The following is a 12735-nucleotide window of genomic DNA, read 5'->3' as shown; positions in this document are numbered from 1 at the left end:
GGGTAGGTCAAGGGCACAGGCCGGGGAAGCGGGGGGTTCGGGGTGGGAAGTCAGCCACCTGTCCCGGGATGGAGGCAAGAAGGGGTAAATAGGGCCAGGATAGGGTTGGTACCGAGAAGGGGCTGGTATAGGACAGGGATGACCCGACAGGAGGAAGAGAGGAGCACTTCGATTGTCCCAAGTATTTCTCAACAACCATGTGCTTTTGGGTTTTTTATGGTATTTGCTAAGCACTTACTATGTGCCAGGCACTGTACTAGGCCCTGGGGTAGATACAAAGTAATTGAGGTGGACTCAGTCCATATCCCTCATGGGGCTCACAGTCTTAATCCCCATTTTACAGATGAGGTAATTGAGGCCTAGAGAAGTTAGGTGACTTGCCCAAGTTCACATAGAAGACAAGTGGCAGAACTGGAATTAGAACCCAGGTCCTCCTGACTACCAGGCCCATACTCTGTCCACTAGGCCACATTGCTCCTTGTGCATCTATTTTTCCCTTATTTATGACCTTTGTTTGATCAAATCATTCATTCATCTCTTATGCTGGTTTGACCCATTTGATTTTAAGCCCTGCATGGACAGGGAAAATTCCTTCAGTGCCTAGGTGTGTGTTGTAGAGTAGGTGCACAATAAAATACTGTGGAGGAGGAGGAGGAAGTGGAAGAAGAACAAATAAAAAGTAAAAATGGGAACAGAAAAAGGCCTGTGAAGGTTGTTAATAGGTCCCTAAAACTCACAAAATTGGCAGCCTTGAAATCAGGAAGCACTGTTGGGTGCCCTGGGCTGCTGAGGTGTTGCATACTCCAATTTTATATGATGTAGTGGGCCATTTCAGTATCGTATCCCTTGAAGTCCCAATCCCCAATAACTCCACACTTTTCCCCACACTTCCAATACTGTAGCAATTGACCGTGAACCTGAAAAAGCATAGGCTTAGGAACTAACCATTTTCAATTTTTATTTAAGTTCTTACATTCTTGGAATCTTCTAGTTCCTAGGCCCGTGGGTTTAATACTAATTTGTAGATGCAGAGGAAGTGAATATCAGCCCAACTCAGGCCCTGGGGGATAAAAAAAAAAAGTACCACTCATTTATCTAATGTACTGTAAATTTCAAGCTATTGTCAATCTGAGGATGAACACAAGTTCACTCCCAATATAGTACTAACATAAAATTTACAGCAGTTCTAAACCTATAATAAAAGCAAACCAGCCATGAAAATCAGTACAGGGCCAGGGCCAGCCAGAAGCAAATAAAATATAATAAAAGTGGAAAACTTATCCGACAGCAGTCATACTGAACTTTAGGCTCCTGTTACTCCTAGTTCAGTCACAGCAACACTAGGGGCACTTTCGTTTAGGTAAGGTTAGGTAGAATGTTGGGGGTTTCTTCTTCTTCTTCTTCTTCTTCTTGTTAATGTTGTTGTATCTGTTAGGTGCTTACAGTGGACCAAGCATTGTTCTAAGCACTGGGGTAGATGCTACACAAATAGATCAGAAATAATCCCTGTCCCACATGGGGACTTTCAGAAATAGTGTGGACAGAGCTTGGGTCTGGGAGACAGAGGAACTGGACTCGAGGCCTAGCTCTGCTACTGGTCTGCTCTATGATCATAGGCAAGTCACCTAACCTCCCTGGACCTGTTTCCACATCTATAAAATGGGAGTAATAAATCTTATGCACATTCTTCTTACCTCATGAATGTTGTGAGAACAAAAATGAAATGTGAAAGTAACATCAATCAATCGTATTCATTCAATCGTATTTATTGAGCGCTTAGTGAGCGCAGAGCACTGTACAAAGCGCTTGGCAGAGTACAACACAACAATAAACAGACACATTCCCTGCCCATAACGAGGCGGGGAGACAGACATCAATACAAATAAATACCTTACAGATACGTGCTTAAGTGCTGAGGGGCTGGGAGTGGGGAAGAACAAAGGGAGCAAGTCTGGGCGAGGCAGAAGGGAGTGGGAGAAGAGGAAAGGAGGGGCTTAGTCTAGGACGGCCTCTTGGAGGAGGTGCGCCCACAGAAGACTTTGAAGTGGGGGAGAGTAATTGTCTGTTGGATTTGAGGACAGATTTATTGAGGGCTTACTGGGTGTAGAGCACTGTACTAAAACTCGGGAGAATACACCATAACAGAGTTGGTAGATACGTTCCCTGCCCACAAGGAGCTTTATTGTTGTACTGTAATTGACTATTTTAAACCTGTCCAGAAGGCTGAATTGACCCTTTGCTAAATTCCAGAGTAGCAAAGTCTCAATGCTCATCTGTCAATTATTGCTACAGTAAAGCTCAGGCCATTTTATTAGCAGGAACATGAAACCTGGGGTGGTGACAGAGTGTTGCATTTTCTAGATGTTTATTTTCTTGCCCGTGTGATTTCGGCTTGCCTTGCCAACCAGAAGCAGCCTCAAGACACACAAGTCCATCGCTTTGTCTAAGAGGCCATTGCACCAAGGAAATAGGGAGCAGCTAGGAAAACCCAAAATTCTTTTCCTTCACTAGAAGGTGAGAGTGTGTTCAAACCAAGGTGCCCAGGTGATGGGAAGGAAGCCTGCTGGTCTGTCAGCCTTGTGCTTAGGGAGATTGAGGGGAGATGAGACCTCCACAGCAAACAGAAACTCCTTACCATTGGCTTTTAAGGCCCTCAATCAGCTGCCCTCCTCCTACCTTTCCTTGCGTGGCTCAGTGGAAAGAGCACGGGCTTGGGAGTCAGAGGTCACATGTTCTAATCCCTGCTCTGCTGCTAGTCAGCTGTGTGACCTTGGGCAAGTCACTTAACTTCTCTGTGCCTCAGTTGCCTCATCTGCCAAATGGGGATTAAAACTGTGAGCCCCACATGGGACAACCTGATCACCTTGTATCCCCCAGCGCTTAGAACGGTGCTTTGCACATAGTAAACGCTTAACAAATACCACGATTTATTTTATTTTTGTTGATATGTTACTACAGCCCAGCCCTGTCACTTTAATCCTTGAGTGCCAATTTACTCACCGCACCTCAATCTCATCTGTCTCATCACCGAACTCTTGCTCACTTCCTGCCTCTGACCTGGAACTCCCTCCCACAGTGGCGGACCTGGGATTAGAACCTGTGACCTTCTGATTCTTACGTCTGTGCTTTATCCACTGCACCCTGCACTTTAGTCCCAGGTGCACAGTGCAGTGCGACAAGCCCCGAGCTTTCCAGTAGGGGCTGAAAAGACCCAAAATATTGGCTATTTAAAGCCTACCCCTTCTCAGTCCTCACCCTCCCTAAAATTCCTGCCCCATTTTCACTTCCATACTCAAAATTAAAAGTTGGCACTTGTGCATCAGGTGAAAACTTGAAACCATAACGAGATGGTTTTTAAAAAATGTTGTACAGCCCCCTCTCACTCCCCATCCATAAAGCATACATAGTGATTTATGAATATAATTGTATGGCTTTTTCATGTGGCTTCATGTCTTTCCTAACTCTTCTTTCCTTTCTTTCTTCCCCTTCCCCCTCCACCAACAGTGATGTTTGTCTTAAATTGTTTATTTTTGAAGGTAATATCCTAGGTGATGGATTTCTACCTACTTGTTTTGTACAAGCCTTAGCATAGTGCCAGACCCGAATGAAGTAGAAATTATTAAGGATAATGTTGCTACCGGACTGTGAAGGAAATGAGGGTGTATCCTGTTCTGAGCTTTGGCTTGAACTAGCTTCCTCATGGTGAGGAAAAGATACTAAACGAATCTAGCCTGTTGGGGTACAGGATGGTCAGGGAGGGCTCTGGGGTGTGTCCAAACAAGCTGACCCTACAGTACTGTCCCTTCAAGAATTTCTTGCCAATCTTAGAAATTAGTGAATCAACAATCAATGCCTCATGGAAGTAGCAGGAGAGGGCTGTTTTAAACATAGGAGAATTTCATTCTCCCCCTTCCTCATGGGGTTTTTTTTTTTGATAGAATTTGTTAAGCACTTCCTCTGTGCCAGTCACTGTACTAAGCATTGGATTAGATACAAGCTAATCAGGTTGGACACAGTCCATGTCCTACGTGGGGCTCACAGTCATAATCCTCATTTTATAGATGAGGTAACCGGCACAGAGAAGTGAAGTGACTTGTCCAAGGTCACAAAGCAGACAAGTGACGGAGTGGGATTAGAACCCAAGTCCTCTGACTCCCTGGCCCCTGCTTTTTCCACTAGGCCATGCTCTTCTCATGTTGACGAGAATAATGAAATCTGCTTAGCATGTTTTTTGACTGGAGGCCTTCCAATACAGTTGGAGTCTAATATTCATAGAGGTGAGTGTGTGTGTGTGTGCGTGCGTGTGTGTGTGCATGCACATGCATGTGTGTGCCTGTGCACATCTGACCTTCGTATTTCAAAGAGATGCTTCTGATGGTAAAATTGTATCCATGTTTGTGTGATTGTCGTTGAGCCAATCTCTTGCTCACTGTGCCCATGAAAATGTGGTAAGGGATATTTTTCTTCCCCCTCACTATTTGGGGTGAACACTGCATCTCTAAGTAAGGTTGCTCAAATCCCAAGAGTACTGTTATCATAACTTTTCATGGTTTCTGTTCCTTTAAAAAAAGGAGAGAAAAAGTCTTCTGGGTAGAGCACGGACCTGGGAGTCAGGAGGTCATGGGTTCTAATTCCAACTCCTCTAATTCCATCTGCTGTGTGGCCTTGGGCAAATCATTTCACTTCTCTGTGCCTCAGTTACCTCATCTGTAAAATGGGGATTAAGACTGTGAGCCCCATGCGGGACAAGGACTGTGTCTAACCCAATTTGCTGCTATCCACCCCAGCACTTAGTACAGTGCCTGGCACATAATAAGCGCTTAACGAATACCATAATTATTAGGTGCTATTATGATTATCCAAGCTCTATTATGATTATCCAAGCCCTTTAATTCATGGCTTCTTTTATCAGGCAAATATATGTATTGAGTTCTGTTCTGGGCACTCTGGGTAGCTCATTGGTAATGGTCTCCATCTTATCAACGAAGCCCTCCCCAACTCCCTCCTTTTCCATTTTTTGTAAATAGTACTTGTCAAACACTTACTATGTGCCAGGCACTGTCCTAAGCACTGCGTAGATACAGGATAATTGGGTTGGACATAATACCGATCCCACATGGAACTCAAAGTCCGAGTAGAAGAGAGTACATCCACTCTTTTGTGAAGCCTCCTCCTATCTGCTTTCAAAATCTATCCCCTCTACATGTACCGATAATAATAATAATAATATATAATTTATATTAATACCTGTATCCCCCTTTAGACTAAGTTCGTTGTGGGCAGGGAACGTGTTTACCAACTCTGTTATATCATACTCTCTCGAGTGCTTAGTACAGTGCTCTGCATAATGTAAACCCTCAATAAATACAGTTGATTGATAATTGTGGTATTTAAGCACTTACTGTGACCCAAGTACTGTACTAAGCAGTGGGGTAGACACAAGATGATAATAATAATAATAATAATGTTGGTATTTGTTAAGCGCTTACTATGTGTCAAGCACTGTTGACACATGTGCTGGAGGAGATACAAGGTAATCAGGTTGTTCCACGTGGGGCTCACAGTCTTCATCCCCATTTTACAGATGAGGTAGCTGAGGCACAAAGAAGTTAAGTGACTTGCCCAAAGTCACACAGCAGGGAAGTGGCAGAGCTGGAATTAGAACCCAGGTCCTCTGATTCCCAGGCCTGTGCTCTTTCCACTAGGCCATGGTGCTTCTCTGCCTTTGACCTCATCTCCTCTTACCTTATAAAAACACATGATCCTGCCATTCTTTCCTCCCTAATTCCCATGTTTATTTGTCCACTCTCTTATGGTTCCTTCCCTTTTGTGTTCAAACATGTTCAAGTCTCCCTTATTCTAAAAATGCCTTCTCTGGATCTCACTGCACCTTCCAGCTATCACCCCATCTTCCTGCTCCCATTCCTGTCCAAACCTCTCAAGTGGATCATAAATATCTGCTGCCTCCACTCCCTCTTTTCCAACTAGTGGGTCACTCTAAAACCTGAGTTTCCGCCCTCTTCACTCCACTGAGAACTCTTTCTCCACGGTCACTAATGACTCTATCCTAATCCTCTTTGACTTCTCAGCCTCCTTTGGCACTGGATCATTTCCCTCTGGGGACACTATCCAACCTTGGTTTTAAAGACCCAATTCTCTCCTGGTTCTCTTCCTACCTTTCTAGCTGCTCTTTCTCAGTCTTTCACTGACTTTCCACTTTTCATCCCCTAACTGTGGTCTCTTGAAGTTCTTTTCTGAGTCCCTTGCTATTGTACTTTACACTCACTAATTCAGTAGCTGAACCTACCACCTCTACACCAAGGACTACTAAAACTATCTTGCTACTCCCGACCTCTCACCTCCTTGGCAATCTCTCTTTTCCTTATCCCTTTCCAGGGACATCGCCCCATGGATGCCCTACAGGCATCAACCTGAGGTCAGTGTGTCTGAACCTGAACTTCTCAGGGTTTTTTTTTCCCAAACCCACTCTTTTACCTAGCTTTTTTTTAAATGGCATTTAAGAGGTTACTAAGTATCATGCACTCTTCTAAGCACTGTGATAGATACAAGATGATCAGTTTGGACACAGTCCCTGACCCATAAAGGGATCACAATCTTAATTCCTAGTTTACAGATGAGGTAACTGAGACAAAGGGAAGTTAAGTGACTTGTCCAAGGTCACACAGCAGACAAGTGGCAGAGGCAGGAATATAACCCAGGTCCTCTGACTCCCAGGCCCATGGTCTTTCCATCGGAATGCCTCTAAATCATAATCCCCCCTAGGCATGGCCTAGTGGCAAGAGCACAGGCTTGGGAGTCAGAGAACGTGGGTTCTGTAAAACGGGGATTAAAACTGTGAGCCCCACGTGGGACAGCCTGATTACCTTGTATCTACCCTAGCACTTAGAACAGTGCTTAGCATAGTAAGCACTTAACAAATACCATGATTATTATTAGGCCATGCTGCTTTCCCATCACAGTTGGCAAACCGACTGTCTCTGAAACCTGTAATCTTGGTATTATCATTGAGTCCTCCCTCTCTTTCATTATCTGTCATTAAATCATGTTGATTTTTTCCCCCACAACATTTCCCAAATCTACTTCTCTCGCTCCATCCCCAAATGGATACCACCCTGGTCTGAGAACTTGTTGTATTCCTGATTAGACTACTGCATCAGCCTCCTAAACTGGTCTCCCTGCTTCCAGTCTCTCCCCATTTCAGTTCACTCTACTGCCTGACCCATCTTTCTGAAACATCATTCTGCACATCTCCCCACTCCTCAAAAAACATTTTCTCCACAGTAAACTTGTGGGCAGGGAATGTATGTACCAACTCTGTTGTACTGTACTCTCCCAAGCGCTTAGTTTAGTACTCTGCACCTAGTAAGAACTCAATATCATTGATTGAGCAAGCAAAAATTTGTGACCATTGGCTTTAAGGCACTGCTTCAGCTCTCTCTCTCTTACATATTCAATTTCTTCTCTCACTACTCCTTGTTCCTATTAAGGTAATTTTCCCACTGTTCTCATTCTTTACTCTCTCACCTCTGAATTCTTGCTCATGCCTTTCCTCCTGCCTGGAACTCCTTCCTTCCTTCCACTCTTCCAGGCCACAGCTCTTCCCATCTTTAAAGAAATCCCATCCCCTCCAGTCAGTCAGTCAGTCGATCATTATTGAGCGGTTACTGTGTGCAGAACACTGTACTAAGTGCTTGGGAGAGTACAGTATAACAATGTAACAGACACATTCACTGCTCACAGAGAGATTACAGTCTCGAGGGGAAGAGAGACATTAATATAAATAAATAAAATTACAGATATGTACATAAGTGCTGGGAGGGGGCGGTGAATAAAGGGAGCAAGTCAGGGTGATGCAGAAGGGAGTGGAAGAAAAGGAAAGGAGGGCTTAGTCAGGAAAGGCCTCTTGGAAGAGATATGCCTTCAATAAGGCTTTGAAGTGGGTAAGAGTAATTGTCAAATATGAAGAGGAAGGGCATTCCAGGCCAGAGGCAGGACATGAGCAAGAAATCAGTGGTGTGATAGATGAGATCGAGGAACAGTGAGAAGATTAGCATTAGAGGAGTGATGTGTGGGCTGGGTTGTAGTAAGAGAGTAGAGAGGTAAGGTAGGAGGGGGCAAGGTGAGTTAGTGCTTTAAAACCAATGGTAAGGAGCTTCTGTTTGATGTACAGGTGGATGGGCAACCTGGAGGTTCTTGAGGAATGGGGAAACATGGCCTGAATGTTTTTGTAGAAAAATATCTGGGCAGCAGAGTGAAATAGGGCCTGGAGTGGGGGGGAGACAGGAGGCAGGGAGGTCAGCAAAGAGGCTGATATGGGATAGAATAAGTGCTTGGAAGCTTCCTCCAGGAAGCATTCCTCATTGGTTTTCTTCTCTCCCGGTCATATCCATCCAATTACCACCTCAGTCCTTTTGAATCCCCTCAGCACTTATGCAGTCACAACCACTTTTTTAAATTATGGTATTTAAGTGCTCATTATGTGCCAGGCACTGTTCTAAATGCTGGGGTAGATAGAAAATTAATCAGGTTGGACACAGTCCATGTCCCACATGGGGCTCACAGTCCTAATCCACATTTTACAGAAGAGGTAACTGAGGCACAGAGAGATGAAATGACTTGCCCAAGTTCGCATAGAAGATAGGTGGCAGAGCTGGGATTAGAACCCAGGTCCTGATGCCAGCCCTGTGCTTTAGCCACTAGGCCATGCTGCTACTGATTTACATATACGACTATTTAAGTACTTGTTTGATCACGTATCTAGCTTTCCATTTTATTCCTCCAGTCTGGAAATTTTGTGCCAGTTTCCACCATTAGATTGTAAGCTCCTTGAGACCAGGAATCATGTGTTCAACCTCAGTTGTACCTGCCCAAGTGCTTCATACATACTGTTGTTTGTTGACTTATGGAGGAAGACCAAGACATGGTTTCAAAAACCTTACAGGCAAATAGGAGAATTAGGGCAGACACAATCCACAGTGAAGAGTCATTGGTGGGAATGTGAATGACAGAGGAGGAAGGTAAAAAGCTTATTTGCTCAAAGGGAACAGGTCAGAGGGTTGGAAGTTGTCAAGAGAAATAAATTAATCTGGAGCAGTTGGGTACTAGACTTCTCCATATTTCACAGAAGGGAAAATGGAGCCATTCAGAATTCTAGAGCTAGAGAGGACTTTGTGAGACCGTATGGACCAGGATAGGCAGATATCTTTTTTTAGAGATCTCCTGAGATGGAAGCTTCATAAATTTTCTTGGTAGTCTATTCTGGCATTTGATCTACCTGATTGGTCAGTAAATTCTTATAAATCAATCCATTCATATTCATCCATTCATGTCCAACCAGAGTCTCTTTAACTTTCATTTAAGTCCATTTCTTCTTGTTTGAGCTCAGTGGACATGAAGAACATCTAGTCAGCATTCTTCCCTTAGGAGGGAAATGATCACATAATAAATTAGATGTGGAACTAGGACACAGGCCTTAGATCTCTAGACTGCTCTAATGTTGTAAGACAGTTGCCCTTCCTTTCACAGGCCCCTTATAGGGTGTAACTAAACTCTGTGGACCCCTTTCAACCCATATTCCTCTGTTTTTTTCCTTCCATGGCCACTGGCAATGTTTTTTGGCTTTCACGATTTATCTATTTCCCCTCTGCCCCTCAAGAAACAATCCATCCAAGATCTTAAGTTTTACTCACCCAGGCTTTATGTTTTCAGCCCCTATGGAGTTCGCAGTTTCTACAAATTTCCACAAGTAGCATTGTTTTCTGCTCCAATACTTGGCAGGCAAACCACAGACAATACAGTCCTTTCCAAGGTGGATTCTCCTATGATCTCTAGCCACTTGTCAGGTATTCTCCCATTCATCTGCTCAGTCATGATGGTGATTATAAGACACCCTCTTGGGAGAAAATGAGGCACAAGTGAGTAGATACCTTGTCCACGGTTACACTGCAAGTCAGTGGTAGAGCCAGATGTAGAGAATTCCCAGGGCCACTTCCCTCTACAACAAATTTGGATGTCTGGCGGTGCCTCTGAAGCTCTTTAATCTCTCTTAATCTGCTGCCCTGATCATCTTTAAATTGTCATTCATAATAAATCACTCCCCTCCTCAAAAACCTTCATTGGCTACCAGTTTTTCTCTGCATCAAACAGAATAGAGCACAGGCCTGGGAGTCAGAAGGGCCTGGGTTCTAGTCCCAGCTCTGCTGCTTGTCTGCCGTGTAAACTTGGGCAAGTCACTTAACTTTTCTGTAACTCATTAACTCATCTGTAAAATGGGAATTAAAACTGTGTGCCCTATATGGGAGAAAGGACTGTGTCCAAACCAATTTGCTTGTATCCACCCCAGCATTTAGAACAGTGCCTGGCACATAGTAAGTGCTTAACAAATACCACTATTATTACTATTATTATAACTATTACAATTTCCTGACCATTGGATTCAAGGCTTTTTGCCAGCTTTCTCCTTTTTACCTCTTGGTTTTCATCTTTCACTCCACCTAAGCTTGTACTTGTTGCTTCTTCCAAGCTAGCCTCCTAACTATATTTGCTCTCAACTTGCCCACTTGAACGCACTGCACACAACCTTCCCCCTGCTTAGAACTCCCTTGTCCCTCCAATCTGCCAAACTCTGTCCCTCCCCACATTCAAAACCCTCCTAAAAATCGAACTCCTCCAGAAGGCATTCCCTGACTCATCTCTACCTTTTTAATTATGTTGTTCCATCAGCCATCTCAGTCAGTCTTTGGCATCTATTGAGAGCCTATTGAGTTCAAAGCACTGTACTAAGTGTGTGAGAGAGTTCATTAGCATCAAGGCACATGTGCCCTGCCCTCAAGGACTTTACAATCTGTCCCTTAGCATTTTTGTTTGTTTCCATTTATTTCTTCTTCATTTGCCTGTTCAGGTCACCTCCTCACCATCCCCCATTCACGCCTATCCCACCATCGACCCCTGGCCCACGTCCTCCCGCTGTCCTGCAATGCCCTCCCTCCTCACCTCTGCCAAACTAACTCTCTTCCCCACTTCAAAGCCCTACGGAGAGCTCACCTCCTCCAAGAGGCCTTCCCAGACTGAGCTTCCCTTTTCCCTCTGCTCCCTCTCTGCCCCCCCCACTTCCCCTCAGCTAAGCCCCCTTCCCCACCTTTCCCTCTGCTCCTCCTCCTTTCCCTTCCCCTTCCCCTCCCCCTCCGCACTGCGCTCATTTGTATATATTTTTATTACCCTATTTATTTTGTTAATGAGATGTACATCCCCTTGATTGCACTGTACTAAACTATGTTGGAACCAGTCCCTGCCCCACATGGGCCTCGCAGTCTTAATCCCCATTTTACAGATGAGATAACCGAGGCACATAGAAGTTGAGTGATTTGCCCAAGGTCTCACAGCAGACAAAATGGCAGAGCCAGGATTAGAACCCAGGTCCTTCTGACTCCCAGGACCGTGCTGTATCCACTAGACACGTGCTGTATCCACTAGACACGTGCTGTATCCGTGGTCCTTTCACCTTCAAGCAGCCCTATATCTGTTTCATTTGTTTGAGAAGCAGCGTGGCTCAGTGGAAAGAGCCCGGGCCTGGGAGTCAGAGGTCTTGGGTTCGACACCCAGCTCTGCCACTTGTCAGCTGTGTGACTGTGGGCGAGTCACTTAACTTCTCAGTCCCTCAGTTACCTCATCTGCAAAATGGGGATGAAGACTGTGAACCTCACTTGGGACAACCTGATGACCTTGTATCTACCCCAGCACTTAGAACAGTGCTCTGCACATAGTAAACGCTTAACAAATACCAACATTATTATTATACCACACCCAGCATGGCATTAGGTGTCTGGGGTTGCTTTAATAAATACAGAACAGAGGAATAGGAAGGGGAAGTTCCATAACCAAATAGACGAATAGCTAATTTCCAGGTTCCTGAAGTTACTGCTCCCCCCAAAATTCTGCCATAGGGAGGATTATATAAAAATACTAATTATAATGGTAATTGTTAGGTGCTTACTGTGTGCCAACCCCTGTTCTAAGCGCTAGGGTAGATATCGAGAGATCCCATATGGGGCTCACATATGGAGATGAGGTGGAACAGGTACAGGTGGAACAGGTATTGAATCCCCATTTTACAGATGATGGAACTGAGGCACAGAGAAGTAAAGGTCACCCAGCAGGCAAGTGGCAGAGATAGAATTAGAACCCAGGTCCTCAGACTTCCAGGCTTGGGCTCTTTCCTCTAGGCCGTGCTGCATCTTGTGGCCCAGAGTGGATTGTTAAAGTTTAAAACATTTTCCTTGGATTAACTCCTGTGCTTTTACCTAAGGTAAAGTTGGCCTCACAGGCAGGGAAATTGAAGCATAGAAAGAGTGGATGTTTTGCCCTGTGGTGAAGCTGAGCAGTCCCTACGTCCCTACTTCCCAGCCCAGTGCCTTACTCAGGTAAATAGTCTGGGGTTTGATGATCGAGCCATTCTTTTGGTTTGCCATAGAATACTAATGGTCCAGTAAACCACGCTGATGGCTGGGGTCGGGGAGAGATTCTTGATAATAATTTGTTCTGAAAATGAGATAAGATTTTGGGAGTGGTTCCTCTGGGGGCCTTCTTCAGGAAAACCTTTGGATTGGGCCCTTTAAGATCGGTAATGACTCAGCTAAGATCGGGGGGAGGAGCCGAAGGGCTCAAAGATCAGGGAGGAGCATTAATACTGTACTAGTCAGAAAGAATCTGGTTCCA

At 44.7% G+C, this 12735-nt stretch overlaps 1 protein-coding gene across 7 annotated transcripts in view; it reads left to right on the top strand.

Annotated features, from left to right (window-relative positions):
- SLC26A6 (solute carrier family 26 member 6) overlaps positions 1–12735 on the top strand; it is a 32551-nt gene that overhangs the window by 946 nt on the left and 18870 nt on the right. For 2 of the 7 annotated variants that reach the window (XM_029050168.2, XM_029050169.2), the window contains exons 2-3: positions 4180–4277; positions 12326–12440. The exons of 4 other annotated variants lie outside the window; for them this stretch is intronic. The gene's annotated coding sequence lies outside the window, so the exon portion shown is untranslated. The remainder of the gene's footprint in view (positions 1–4179; positions 4278–12325; positions 12441–12735) is intronic. One more of the 7 variants, XM_029050170.2, reaches the window with a different exon arrangement.

Source organism: Ornithorhynchus anatinus, chromosome X1 (genome assembly GCF_004115215.2).
Source record: "Ornithorhynchus anatinus isolate Pmale09 chromosome X1, mOrnAna1.pri.v4, whole genome shotgun sequence".
Classification (NCBI taxonomy): domain Eukaryota; kingdom Metazoa; phylum Chordata; class Mammalia; order Monotremata; family Ornithorhynchidae; genus Ornithorhynchus; species Ornithorhynchus anatinus.
This window is presented reverse-complemented; position numbering and strand designations above follow the sequence as displayed.